This window comes from Tenrec ecaudatus (assembly GCF_050624435.1).
Source record: "Tenrec ecaudatus isolate mTenEca1 chromosome 5 unlocalized genomic scaffold, mTenEca1.hap1 SUPER_5_unloc_4, whole genome shotgun sequence".
In the NCBI taxonomy this organism is placed as follows: Eukaryota; Metazoa; Chordata; class Mammalia; order Afrosoricida; family Tenrecidae; genus Tenrec; species Tenrec ecaudatus.
This window is the reverse complement of record NW_027457602.1, coordinates 197345-211210: the sequence shown is the minus strand read 5'-3', so window position 1 is coordinate 211210 and position 13866 is coordinate 197345. Positions and strand designations below refer to the sequence as shown.

Genomic DNA, 13866 nt, shown 5'->3' with positions numbered 1-13866 from the left:
CCTTGAGGTTAGCAGCCCAATGTGTAACCCACTACACCAGTAGAGCCTTGGTGGCACTGTCCAGCAATTATTAGACTGCTAAATATGAGGTCAGGGTTTCAAACCTACCAACTTCTCCTTGGGAGAACGATAAAGCTGTTCCCATAAAAGACTGACAGCTCCAGAAGCCCTCTATAGGGTGGCTATGAGTTGGAATTTTGCGGTCATTTAGGGCTTTTTGGTGGCATGTGATTTTTTAGGGCTTTTAGGTTGTTTGTGGACGTTCAAGGTGTGTTTGGGGCATTCGGGTGGTTTGGGGTTTTTAGGGTGTTTTATAAGATTTTAGGGAGTGTTTAGGGGATTTAGGGGTGGTTTTTTAGAGTGTATAGGTATTTTTCAGCACAATAGGGTGTTTTTAGTGATGTTGCAGAGTTCCTTAGGGATTTTAGGGTATTTTTAATATTATATGTGTTTTTTCCCCCCAGCATTTTAGGTTTTCTTAGGGCTTTCATGGTGTTTTCAGGGCATATATGGGGTTTAGGAATGTTTAGGGTTTGGGAATCTTCTAAGGATGATTTTTGGAAGTTTCACATGTTTGGGTGGGCATTTGGTGTTTTTTTGTGGCTTTAGAGTGTTTATGGGATCCTGTCAATTTGCAGCTTTAATTCCGCAAAGAAAAGTCAGACAGCAAGCCAGAAAGGAGCAGGAAATGAAGGGGAAGCCCAGGCCACATGTTACAGCTGCCAAGTCCGGAGAACCTAGGTGTGGTCGTTGGCTACCTGGGACCGGGAGTGGGGCTGTGCTCCTGCCCAAGGGTGCTAGGGAGTAAACCAATCTCAGCTGGACGTTTGGCTTTTCTACTAATTAGCCGACTCCATGAACTTTCCCAAGGGCAGCTGGCGAATTGCCAGGGGAACCCAGCTAGACCCCCCACACAAAAGCACAGGGATGGTTACAGGAACAGGAGGTTTCACACAGTGGATGTGCAGGGCTTGGGGTCGGGATTGGGGGCCAAGGTGAGGAAGGGGCAGCAATAAGGCCTGGTCCCAAATAATCAGACACTGAGCAATAAAAGTACAAGGACTGCCAAGAGAACATGGGGACGAAGGATGGCTGGACTTCATTTGATATCTTTGGACGTGCTGTCAGGAGAGACCAGTCCCTGAAGGGACATCAAGTCCATGAAGGACATGATGCTTGGCAAAAAGTGGAGGACGGGCAATAAAACAGCTCGAACCAGTGGCTACACCAGTGGGCATAGTAACAATGGTGAGGATGGTTCGAGACCTGGCAGTGTTTTATTTTACTGCTTGTGTTTTTCTAGAACTGTCTTTCCTGGATGCACGAGGAAGGATAACTGTGCTTGTGGGAAGCAAATGCACAGTGGGCAGCGCTTTGGCCAACATAGGTACACCACCGGCACACAGTGCCCCCTTACTTGGCATCCAAAGTGACAGGGTTTGTCTTTCCCCAGAGCTCTCCAGCCCTGGGGGAAGCGGCCCTGCCTTCGGCGCACCGCCAGGGGGCAGCACTGCTGCTCTCTCACTGGCTACATCTGTGAGGACCCAGAGAGCAGCTCCTTTCTGCTGCTCTCCTCTCAGACTTCTGCCAGAAGCCTTGGCTCGTCCTGGATCCTCCCTTGATTCCCACTCTGCACCTTTGGGGACGCCCAGCCCATTAACTCTCTCCCATCCTTCCTTGCTGCCTCTTGTCCAGATGCCTGAGCTGGGCTTCAAGTAGTTGTAATGTTATGCTTAGGTGAGATGTGTTCAGCTTGTTTACTGTCTGTATACAAGAAAAGAGTGCAGCCCAAGACATCCACCCTTTTGTTCCTCTATGGAAAGCCTGTTACGTGTCATCGTCTTCTCTCTGTGCAGTGCTTTCCTCTGCTGCTGATGCTTTTACATGAAATAGGACTCGGTGTGTCACCGCTACAGGAAATTATCTCTGAAAAAATAATATGCCCAGAACTCAGAAACAGTGTCAGCTTGCATCTGGCATCATGGAAGCATCATGGGTGTGTTTCCATTCATTCGCTCCTGAGTGTCACATGTTAAACTCAGTGCATAGCATAAACAGCAGCAGGCACAAACTGAGACAAAGCACACCCTTTGCTGTGAAGCACATTCCGACTCCTGGCTGCCCCTGTGCCACAGAGTAGAACTGCCCCGCAGGGGCTCCCTAGCTGTCATCTTTACAGAGGCACATGGCCACACCTCCCTTTTGGGAAGCCACTGGGTAGGTTTGAACTTCAGGGTTGTAGTAGTTGATGTTGTAGAGCCCTGGAGTCAGTTCGGATTCATAGGGGCCTGTGCACTAGAGAGAGAAACAAAGCCCAGTCCTGCACCATCCTCGCACTTGTTACTGTATTTGAGCCGATTCTCGCAGCCACGGTGTCAATCCACCTAAGTAAGGGTCTTCCTCTTGTTTGCTAACCCTCTGCCAAAAATGACGCCCTTCTTGCAGGACTGGTTCCACCATAGTAATATGTCCAAAGTACCTGAGACAACGTCTCCGCATCCTCTTTCAGATCTCCTGCCTTTAGTTTGTCAGCTCACTTCGATGGAGTCGATGCTGAGCCATAGCGACTCTATGAGATCAGAGCAGAACTATCTCTGTGGGTTTCCCAAAGGTTAACTCTATGGGAGTAGAACGCCTCATCCTTTTCTTCTGAGGACTGACTGGTGGTTCCCCACTGCTGACATTACAGTTGACACCCAAGGCATAAGGTACTATGCCACCAGAAGTCCCTTGCCCCTGTGCAATAACCAACACCACCTACACACAAAACCCACCCCTTCTCTGTCAGTTGGATGTATGGTGATGGCTTGAGTTGCTATGAAATTGGAAGCTACTAGGGGGAACCCGACAAAAACTACAATTTTTTCAAAACTATGCATTTAAATTTTTATCCCCTTCATAGTACTCTCCATTACACTTCACACATTTGTCTAATCTGTGATTACATTCTTGGAAACATTTTTCAAACTCAGCAGTTTGGGTGACACCCTTGTTTTTTTCCCCCCCTCTTCTGTGTTGTCAAACCACTGTCCTTCATTCATGGAAACAGAAAGAAGTCACATGGAGTGAGTTCAGGTGATTAGGATATGAGGGACAAGAGAGGCATGCTTTTTTGGGGGATGTTTTCATACTGTTATTTCTTTTCTCTTTTTTTATAATCAATTTTTGGGGCCTCATACAACTCTTATCACAATTGATACATACATCATATTTGTACATTCATTGCCCTCATCATTCTGAAAACATTTGCTCTCCACTTAATCCGCTGGCATCAGCTGATAATTATTCCCCATCCCTCATGAACCCTGAATAAATTCTAAATTATTATTTTGTCATATCTTACACTATACAATATCTCCCTTCAGCCACTTTTCTGTTGTCTGTCCCCCAGGGAGATGGTTATATGTAGATGCTTGTAATCGGTTTCCCCTTTCCATTCCTCCCTCCCTCTACCCTCCTCGTATCGCCACTCTCACCACTGGTCGTGAAGGGATCATCGGCCCTGGATTCCCTGTGTTTCCAGTTCCTATCTGTACCAGTGTACATCCTCAGGTCTAGCTAGATTTGTAAGGTAGAATGGGGATCATTTTAGTTGTGGGGGAAGAAGCATTTAGGAGCTAGAGGAAAGTTGTATGTTTCATTGTTGCTACAGTGCACCCTGACTGGCTCCTCTCCTCCCTGCTACCCTTCTGTAAGGGGATGTCCAATTATCTACAAATGAGCTTTGGGTTTTCACTCCACACTCCCCCGTATTCACAAAGATATGATTTTTTTGTTCCGATGATGTCTGATACCTGATTCTTCCGACACCTCGTGATCACACATGCTGGTGTGCTTCTTTCATGTGGGCTTTGTTGCTTCTCAGCTACATGACCACTTGTTTAACTTCAAGCTTTTAAGACCCCAGAATGTATAACTTTTGATAGCCGACCACCATCAACTTCAGTCACCACATTTGCTTATGCACCCATTTGCCTCCAGCAATTGTGTCGGGGAGGTGAGCATCACGGAATGCCACTTTAATACAACAAAGTATTTTTGCATTGAGGGAGTACTTGAATGGAGGCCCAATGTACATCTGTTACCTTAATACTAAACCTATAAATATATGCATATAGATCTATATCCCCATCGTTATACATAAATATATTTACATATGCACATGCCTTTATTTAGACCTCTATAAATGCCCTTTGCTTCCTACCTCTTTCCTTGATTTCCTTTTACTTTCTGATTGTCCCACTCTCATGTTCAGCCTTCATTTGTGTTTCAGTAATTCCTCTAGGTTACATTACTCTTGGTCACACTCTACCAAGCTTCCTACACCCTCCTCACCATCTATTTGGATCACTTGGTGTTCCCTTGTCCCTGGGTTTGTTAACAGCACTTCCTTTTTCCCTACACCCCCCTTTCCCATCTCCCTCCCCCAGCTGTCAGTCCCATTGTTTTCTCCTCCAGATTGTTCATCCAGCCTATCTCATTTAGACAGACCTGTGGAAATCATAGCATGCACAAAAACGAGACAGAGCAAACCCAAGCAACAAAATGAAACAAAAGAACAACACCACCACCAACAAGCCAATGACAAAAAGCAAAACAAAACACAAGAAAGAAAAGCTTTTAGTTAGTTCAAGGACTGTTTGTTGGCCTTTAGGAGTGCTTTCTCATAGAGTATGATGGGTCAGCTAGCCCTGGCCCCAAAGTCTATTTTTGGTATTCCCTGGGGACTTCGTTGCTCTGTTCCCCTTCCTGTTCTGTTGTACACCCTTAGTATTTTGCCTCGGTGTGCTGGGATCAGATCGGGCGATAGAGGCATGCTGTTTTTTGTGTGTGAGCAGGTGCACTGTCATGGTGGCAAAACCAGTCCCCTGTCTACCACTAATCAGTCCTTTTTATTTTAAATAAATCATTTTATTGGGGGATCTTACAGCTCTTGTAACAATTCATACACCAATTTGTATGAAGCACATTTGTACATACATTGCTATCATCATTTCCAAACATGTTCTTTCTCCTTGAGCTCCTTTTTTCCCCTCCTCCCACCCACGTGAACCACTGATACTTTATACATACTTTTTATTTTTATATTTTACGCCTCTGCTGTATCCCTTCACCCAAACTTCTGCTGTTTGTTCCCCTGGGTGGTGGAGTGGGGCTGTATGTCCATCATTGAGATTGGTTTCCCCTTTCTTCTGCTTCTCCCCCCTACCTTCCCTCGTGGTGTTGCTACTCTCAGTATTGGTCCTGAGGGGTTTATGTGTCCTGGATTCTGTGTGTCGGAACTTCTAGTCAATAGCAGTGTGCAAGCTCTGGTCTAGCCAGACAACTCAGACCTTCTTACACAATATCTTCAGAACCTCTATATAGGAAGCTTGATTAACAGTCTGACCTAGTGCAATGACTAAACTCCAAATGCACTATCACCCTCACATCAACAAAACCAAACAAATGAGCATCTTCTTGAAGTTTGAGTTCACTTGACGAGGTGTATTTGAGTGAGGTGATGATGGCGTCTTACACTGACTTGATTTATGTTTGCATTCTGGCTTGTGAGAAGAGCACAAGGTCTTGTCACCAGCAATGACCTTGGGAAAAAAGTGTGGGTGCACTAGCTCAGAGCAAGTTGCCAGATGCCTGCCCAAACAGGAGAATGTATATTTTGAAATGTGTACCCAGTGGAGCTTTGTACCGCTTGGTTTTTTGGCGGGGGTGGGGTGGGGGTGGGTGGAAGGCCGGCTACTCCTTTGTAGGTTAGATAATCTGAGATGTGCTATTTGAAATTTCCTGGGGCCAGTTTTAGACAAAACTAGAAAAGTTAATTTTGCTGTATGGAAAAATCTGACAGTCTGGAAGTATCTAATTTTCCTCACATGCCATCATTCCCCTAGTAGCATTATTCTTAGTTAAAGCTCTCCTCTGTTCCTCCTTAGGGTTTCCCCCACTACCTGATGTTCCTTTTCTCCTACTCATCATCAAGGGAATTGTGTCCAAAGTGAGGACAGCAAATAATTAAGAGACCCTCCTGACTCTCTGTTAAGAAGGGTGCTCTGGTGCATGCGTGTGATATGTGTGCACATACAATCACATTTGAATTTTGTTGGAAGAGGCTTCATAGAGACAGAGAGTGACATGGTTAGAGCTGCTGCACATGTAGAGCACTGTACTCTATGGTGTTCTAATTCAAATGCATGTAAGGTCCAAGAGAGGTAATAGAAGCAAGTGACCAGGGTCAGGGAAGGCAGCAGGAGGAACTGAGGGAGCCTGAATGCCTCACACCCTGCCAGTTTCACTGATTCTTGGATGGGAGAGTACCAACCTAGTGCTGTGAAATCTTCGCAGTTTTCAGAGGCTTGGGGGATTTAAATTTTGTATGTAAAAAATAGACATCAAAAATGCTTGTAATTTATTGATTTCGATAAACACACTGAATGCCAGTACTCAAGTCAAACAAACCAAACTGACAGCCATCGAGTCTTTGCCAACTCATAGTGACCCTATTAGACAGGGTAGAACTGCCCCTCAGTTCAGCTCCCAGCCCTGGAAGCCCACCAGTTCCTCGTTATTATCATGAGGAATACTATTTTCACAAGAGCATTACATACCCCTAGAGACTAAACCATAAAGCCATATAGGCTTTGACCATGAATTCTGATATGCTTTTTCCTCAAACTGATGGGTCATTTGATGGAATCCTCGTATTACTTCCCTAACATAAAAATTAATCAAGCAAAGGAGATTCAGTGCTCAGTACTACAGCCCCCTATTTAGAGATTAACTCTTAAAAACCACCACCACCACCACCACCACCACCACCACCACCGCCACCTTATCTGTGTTGATAAAAACTTGAGTAGGCTGTATAAATATCTCAAGTATTTAGGATAAAATGGATTCTTATTCTACTGTCACATATATTAGTTTGAGTTATGTGTTTCCATCTGAACACAAATTAAATAGACCTCATTGACATCTTTTCAAAATGCCATAAAAATTAAATGATTACCTTAAAAGATACTCAGTATAATTAGGCATCAGAAAAATGTACATCAACACTAGAGCGAGATAGTGTTTCAACCCATCAAGATGACACTAGCCAAGAATATTAAAAATACCATTGAGTGCTGGAAGAATGAACAGATTTGTGTCAGAAGAACAGTCTGAAAGGTCCTTAGAAGCAAGCACGGGGAGACTTCACATGCTTTGGGTATGTTATCAGGAGATGCCAGTCCCTGGAAAAGGCTGAAATGTTAGGTTCAAGTATAACAACAGTTTTGAAGATGGTGTAGGACTGCGCAGTGGTTCATTCTGCCTTGAGTTGGAACTGACTCAATAGCACCTAATGCTAAAAGCTAGATGCTTTTGATCCTAAATGAAAAGTGGATGGTCCAGCCTCCATACCAGCTACGTGGACAACTGCCCCTCCCCCCAGAAGAATTTACTTTAGAAGACGGCACTGAACCTGTAGCTAGGGGAGATGGACATGTCTGATCAGAGCACACAGGGGCAAATGAAGGGGGAGGAAGAGAGTGGAGCACACACTGGTCCACCAGGCTTGGAGGATGATTTTGGCACTCTGAACAGCCAATGTACAGAGTGGACCATATGGCTGATCCCACTATGAGACATGCCATCCCTTGCTGGCCCAGGGCCCTATGGGGACAATACCGGAGACTCTGTGTTGGGACTGACCCGACTGGCCCTCCAACACGGAGGCAAATCACTAAAAGCATGCAGCAGAGCAACCATGGGAGCAGAGCGGGTAGCCCCTGAGGGAGTACAAAGGACAGACTCTGGGGCCAGAGCATGATACGCCATCAGACCTGACTGAAGGACACACCTATAGAAAAAAAAAAAAATCAGACCTTGATCTATTTACAGGTTTTTCTTTCTTAAAAATTTTTTTTGTCTTTTAATTAATTTACTCTTTTATTGATCATTGGTTTTCTGTTGTTGTTTTTTTGTCATCACTGTGTTCTCACCCATCGCCTATCCTGCTATGGTTTGATTTTTGGTGCATATTATTATCTCAACAGATCTATCTAGATAAGATAGGCTGGAAGAATAGGCTGGAGGAGAAAACAACAGGACCAATGGTTCCCGGGGACATGGGAGAGAGAGAGGAGGGGGTAAGGAGGTGATGCTGACCAATCCAGCGACAGGGGAGCAACAAGTAATCCAAAATCCGTCGCAAGGAGGGTGTGAGAAGCCTGGTAGGTATTCAGCAAGGGCAATGTAACCAAGAGAAATTACTCAAACCCAAGTGAAAGCTGAGCATGATAGTCGGACAAGAGGAAAGTAAAAGTAAATAGAGGAAAGAACTAGGTGACAAAGGGTATTTCTAGAGGTCTACATACTGGCATGTACATATGTAAATATATTTATACAGGAGGGTTCGTAAATAGATCAACGTGCATATATTTATAGACTTAGTATTAAGGCAGTAGATGGACATTGCCAAATACTTACTCAATGCAAGAACACGTTATATTAAATTGGCATTCCATGATGAACACCTTCCCAACATGATGGTTGAAGAAAAATGTGTGCACTAGCAAATGTGGTGAAGAAAGCTGATGGTGCCTGGCTATCAAAAGTTATAGCATCTGGGATCTTACAGGCTTGAAAATAAAGAAGCGGCCATCTAGCTCAGAAGCAACAAAGCCCACATGGAGGAAGCACACCAGCCTGTGTGACCATGAACTGTTGAAGGGATCAGATATCAAGCATCAAAGAACACAAAAATCATGTCATTGTAAATGAGGGTGAGTGCAGAGTGGAGACTCAAAGCCCATTGGTAGGTAACTGGACACCCCCTTCCTGAAGGGATGTGGGGACGAGATAAGCCAGTCAGGGTGCAGGGTAGCAACAATGAAACATGTTTCCTCTAGTTCCTAAATGCTTCCTCCCCCCACTATCATGATCCAAATTCTACTTTACAAATCTGGCTAGACAAGGGGATGTACAGAGAGATCGCCTTGGAGATTGGGTGGATGTTCCCACAGTAGCGTGGAGCCTCACAAGTGGTGGTCAGGCGTTTCCCCCAGTCACTTGTAGGACCTCAGGATTTAGGCTGGGGATGCCCCCACTTTTTATAGGGGAGAACAACCTGTGGCTTAGTGTGTGGGAGAGGACCAGCGTGAATTCCCCAGCTGCTTGCCACACCAATAAGTGGGGGGTGGGAGCTCCCTCAGTTGGGCCTTCAGGTTTGCCCTAGGCAGAGGGGAGTGGCCTGGAGACAGCTATTGTCTTGTGATGGGAAAGAGAGTGAAAGGAGAGGAAAAAGAGAGAAAGAGGAAGACACAGACTGGGGCAATAATGCCAACCAGACTGACAACCACTCACCCACAGACAACTAAAATGCACAGAGTAAACAAAGGTGACAACAGTAAAAAAAAAAAAAAAGAAAACAACTAAAAAGGAGAACCAAATCTGTGGAGGCTGTGGTAGGAAGTAGAGAAGAGCTAGATGGAGCGGAGAAAAGCAGAACACCTTTAAGAAGAGCCCAATAAAAGGAAAAAGAGAGAAGAGAAAAGGAAGGAGGAGGAGAGAGTATTTTTTTAAATGGTTAAAGAAATAACTGACCCTGTGTTATGCTGTGTGTAGCTCTGACTCGTCCTGTGTGCAGTACTGTCTTAGGGGTCAGGCTGCCCACTAGGAGGACAGGGTTGCCCTAGGCAGAGTGTAGGGCTCTGGAAACCAGCAGTGGTATGTGCAAGCAATGAGAGGGAGCAGAGAGAATCGTACAAGCTAAGAGAGAGGTGAAGAAAGCAAAGACAGAAAGAGGAAAGAAAGAAAAAGAGAATAAAGAGAAAGAAGGAAATAAATCCAACTGAGTTCACTAAGGTTGGCTGTGATGGTAAAGAGCAAGGAGAGAGAGAAGGAGGAAATAAAGTATAAAGTAGTAGCTGATCCCTGATTGCTTGGATGAGGGGCCAGAGGGGTTTAGACACTGCTCCAACATGGCAGGTCAGTGTGCCCTTTTAATGCCGGGACCCAGTGGTGCTGGGCAGAATTGCCCTAGTTGACGAGATCACCTTAGGGGCATGACGGAGGTTTCTTCAACGGTGCAGCGCACTGTAGGTGTTTGTCCCAGGTGCCTTGTGTGGTGTACAGCACTCCCACACAGGGCAGGCTGGAGTGCCTCCTGCTATTTGGGTTGATTTGCCCTAAGCGGAGGGAAGTGACCTGGAAGCCTTTAGTGGCATATGAGAGGAGAGTGGGAGAGAAGAGGAAAAAGAGGGGAAAAGGGGAAAAAAAGAGGGATAAAGAAGAAAGCGAGTAAATAAAAGCCCAACACCAACCTGAGCACGTTGAAACTGAGTGCGGTGAAAAAGTTAGAAGGGCTAGTGAATAAAGTGAGAATAAGTAGAGCAGTGGGTAAGGAGGTAATGATACTTGATCACCTGTCCTTGAGGCCAGAGGAATTCCAACTCTTCCTCAAGGTCACAGGGTCATGGACTTGTAAGGTCTCTCTCTCTGGCCTAAATTCCAACCCCAGTCCTTGGCTCCCCGCGAGAAAAATTTCATGCGGAAGCCGGGCTCGTGATCCAAGTGAATTTAATGAGAGTTAAAAGAAGCTTCAGGTTTTACAAGGCACCCATAGGATTCCTTTGACCATGGGGCCTGGCAGAGACTGCCTCAGGTCATGCAAGGATCTCTCTCCTCCCAGGAAGACGACCTGGACCACCCCTCTCCCTTCTGGTTCCTGCCTTTTCAAGGGTTCCCGGGGAGGCTGGTGAAGGACCCCAGGTCAATCCCATTGGCTGAACTGCAATCATCTGGCCCAGGTGGGCTGCTCCAGGTGCAACATCCATCGGAGCCCACGGGCAGGAAAATCCAGCTTTCCTATGCTGGCTCTCCTGGGCATGCGTTAATGGACTTTCCCATCCCTGATGTAGGGTTCCACAGATGCTGTGTGAGATTACTTCAAAAGCAAGATCGCGCCCGTGGCCAGGGGTCACTTGGGTGCTGGAGTACCTGCCTTGTGCTGCATGTAGCACTGCAGCAGGAGCTGGGAGGGGGCACTGGGGGGCTCCCTCAGCCCCGTCTAGGGCTCCAAGACCGGCAGGGCCTCCCCAGCTATGTGTAGAATCACTGAGAGGGAAGCTTGTTGTCCTATCTAGACTGCTGATGCTTCCTAGATCAGAGGATTTTCTTTTTTATCCCTCTGGCCAGCTAGAATGAAATTGTCTCCCACAGTCTCTGGGCTACAGCTCAGTGCTGTTTAAGGCTGACACTGCTACAGCGGGTCTTTGTTATGGTAAAAGCTGCCAGGCCCTGTGGCTGAGTTCTGGCATTCCTTAGCTAGGTTGCTTCTTATGCTGATTTATGTTAAGGGACTCCCCATGTGGTGCTTGGAGCTGAGCAACCAGACTTGGGTTTGAGTTTTAAACCAATCATTTATGTTTCACCCTTAAAAAAAATTCTACTTGTGATGTGCTCAGATTTGGTGGCTGTCAAGCTGACCCCCAGAGGGGGAGATGCAGCTTATCAGGGGGGTTGTTTACTAGTCGGCCAATTGGAACTAAATTTGCTCCCTGGACTCCCGACTTTCTGCCTTTTTCTCCCACACCATGATCTTCCTAAGGTAATAATATATTTTTTCTTCTACTCTAAATTATGGCTACCCACCACCAACCCCTGACCGTGAGCTCAAGGCATCCAACCGCATGGAGAGCTCAGTGTGGGGTTCCCCTCGTGTCTGAGATTCTGCCCCCTCTCAGGGCGTCCACCTGCAGGGATCCCTGCTCCAGGCAAGGGCATATCTGGCGCCTGCCACTTCGTCAAAATTATAGTGCTGCTTTAAAGCATTCTTGGTTTGCTTTGTGAGTGGAAATCCCACAAAAGAAGGGGTTCAGGAGAAACCCTGTTACCCTAGTTCTAATTTCAGAACTCCACCTCCCCGTTTCCTTCACCTAATTTCCTATTTTTCTGGTCTGGCAGCAGGAGCTCCAGATAGATGGGTCCTATCTGGTTGCCATTTTCTCTGAATCCCTCCATCTATTTTTTTTTACACTCTTAAAAAATACAAAACATTTACTCTACAAGCGCAAACAGATTTTCAAAAGCAGGGAAAAACCTGAACGTTCAGTACATGGTTCAATCGTCTTTTCATCTCTGCGCCCTAACTATGCTGAGCTCCATGGAACTGCATGGAGGGGAGCTATTCTGGCGTCATCGAGCCAAGTGAGTGTTTTGAATTACCTCAAGTGAATATTTGACTGGAAAGCATAGGGTGTAAAAAAACCCTGAAATCAGATGGTGCACATCTATCACAAAGAACAGGGCCTTGTACTTAAACCTTTTTTCTGAAAATAAGCAGCCATCTAAGTGAGATGTCAACTAAGTCCGCCCAGAACAAGCAGCACAGCCAGTGTGATGCCAGGGTGATAAATAATAGAATCTCAATCTGCAGGTATGAACAAGAATCAGAGCTTAAGTTCGGAACACCCAGTTTGCAAAAGGACTCAAATGCACATGCGGGGTGAATTCCCTCTGACCAAAGCCCATGGACATGAACAGATACAGTTAAGTTCAAATGTAACACCTGATCATTTGATCTCTTCAGACTAATTTTAATTTGGTTCCAGTTTTTAGTATTTTTCACTTTCTGTTCGATTGAGGTTTTTCTCTCTTTTATCATTGTTAGTTTTTCTTTTCTACTTGTTTCTTGATTTTGTTTTGTATTTTTTTTTAATACATATGAAATCCAGGAGAGGCAAATCCAGAGAGACACTAACAGAATTAACAATCTCCTAGGGACAGGCAGGGAAGATTTGGGGGAGTGAGGGGGGGGGGCTAACAAAAATGAATATAAAAGAAGGAAATGATGTAAACCTGATTGTGGTGAGGATTACACAAATCTTAATATGACTGAAGTATTGAATGATATATGTGAATTATATGAGAATTAAAATAAAACAAAAGCTGAGGTCAGAGATAGGGCAGCAATTTAGCCCTGAATCTCTTGGTGAAGATTGAATGTCATTTTGTGCCAAGAGCCCATTTTTCCACTCATGAAGTTTGGGGAACCGGCGGCGGCGGCGGCTCGGGACGGGGGTGGGGGGGGCGCCAGGGGAGGGGGCAGACACCAGGGGCAGCGATGGCGGCGGTGGCGGCGGCGGCTCGGGGCCGGGGGGGGGGGGGTGCGCCAGGGGAGGGGGCAGACACCAGGGGCAGCGGTGGCGGCGGTGGCGGCGGCGGCTCGGGGCCGGGGGGGGGGGGGCGCCAGGGGAGGGGGCAGACACCAGGAGCAGCGGTGGCAGCGGCGGCTCCCGGCGCCATCTTGGGCTGATCGATGAATTGAACAAAGAGGATCAATTTCCGATCAAGCAAGTTATCAATGGGGGCCGGGGAGTGAGAGGGACTTGTCCCCGAGTCGGCCCCGCTTTTCCCGGCACCCCCCTCCTCCCCTCCGCCGCGGCCCCCCGGCGGCGAGGCAGCCCGGCGCCCCCGGGGAGGCCGCGACCGCCCGCAGCCCCCACCCCCGAGCGAGAGGCCGAGAGAGGAGAAGCCTGACCTGCAGCTGCTGTAAATCAAAGCGCTTCCAATATTGAAACATCGATCCCACATTGGCCGCCATCTTGAGACATATTGAGACGGAGTGAGAGGCTGATAGAGAGGGGGCTGGAGTTCAGGAGCCGCCAGGAGGCAGCAGGCGGGCGGCGCCAAAACCCGGCCTGGAGCCGGCCGCCGCCGCCGCCGCCACAGAGGAGCGCGGACTCCTCCTCACGGCGCCACCGCCGCCAGGGCGAGCCGAGCCGGAGCCGGAGTAGGAGGCCGAGGGCGCGGCGGCAGCTGGCCCGGCCTCGCGCGCGGCCGCCCGCCCCCCGCCCCCCGCCAGCGGCCGAACGAGCGACCCGCCCG

General features: G+C 47.2%; 1 long non-coding RNA gene across 2 annotated transcripts in view; it reads right to left on the bottom strand.

Annotated features, from left to right (window-relative positions):
• The window catches only part of LOC142435873 (uncharacterized), a 375388-nt gene extending 361745 nt beyond the window's left edge, over window positions 1-13643 (bottom strand). Inside the window, exon 1 of one of the 2 annotated variants that reach the window (XR_012781625.1) lies at window positions 13520-13643. This is a non-coding gene — a long non-coding RNA (uncharacterized LOC142435873). The remainder of the gene's footprint in view (window positions 1-13519) is intronic. The other variant, XR_012781626.1, reaches the window with a different exon arrangement.
• Window positions 13644-13866: the final 223 nt, after the last annotated feature.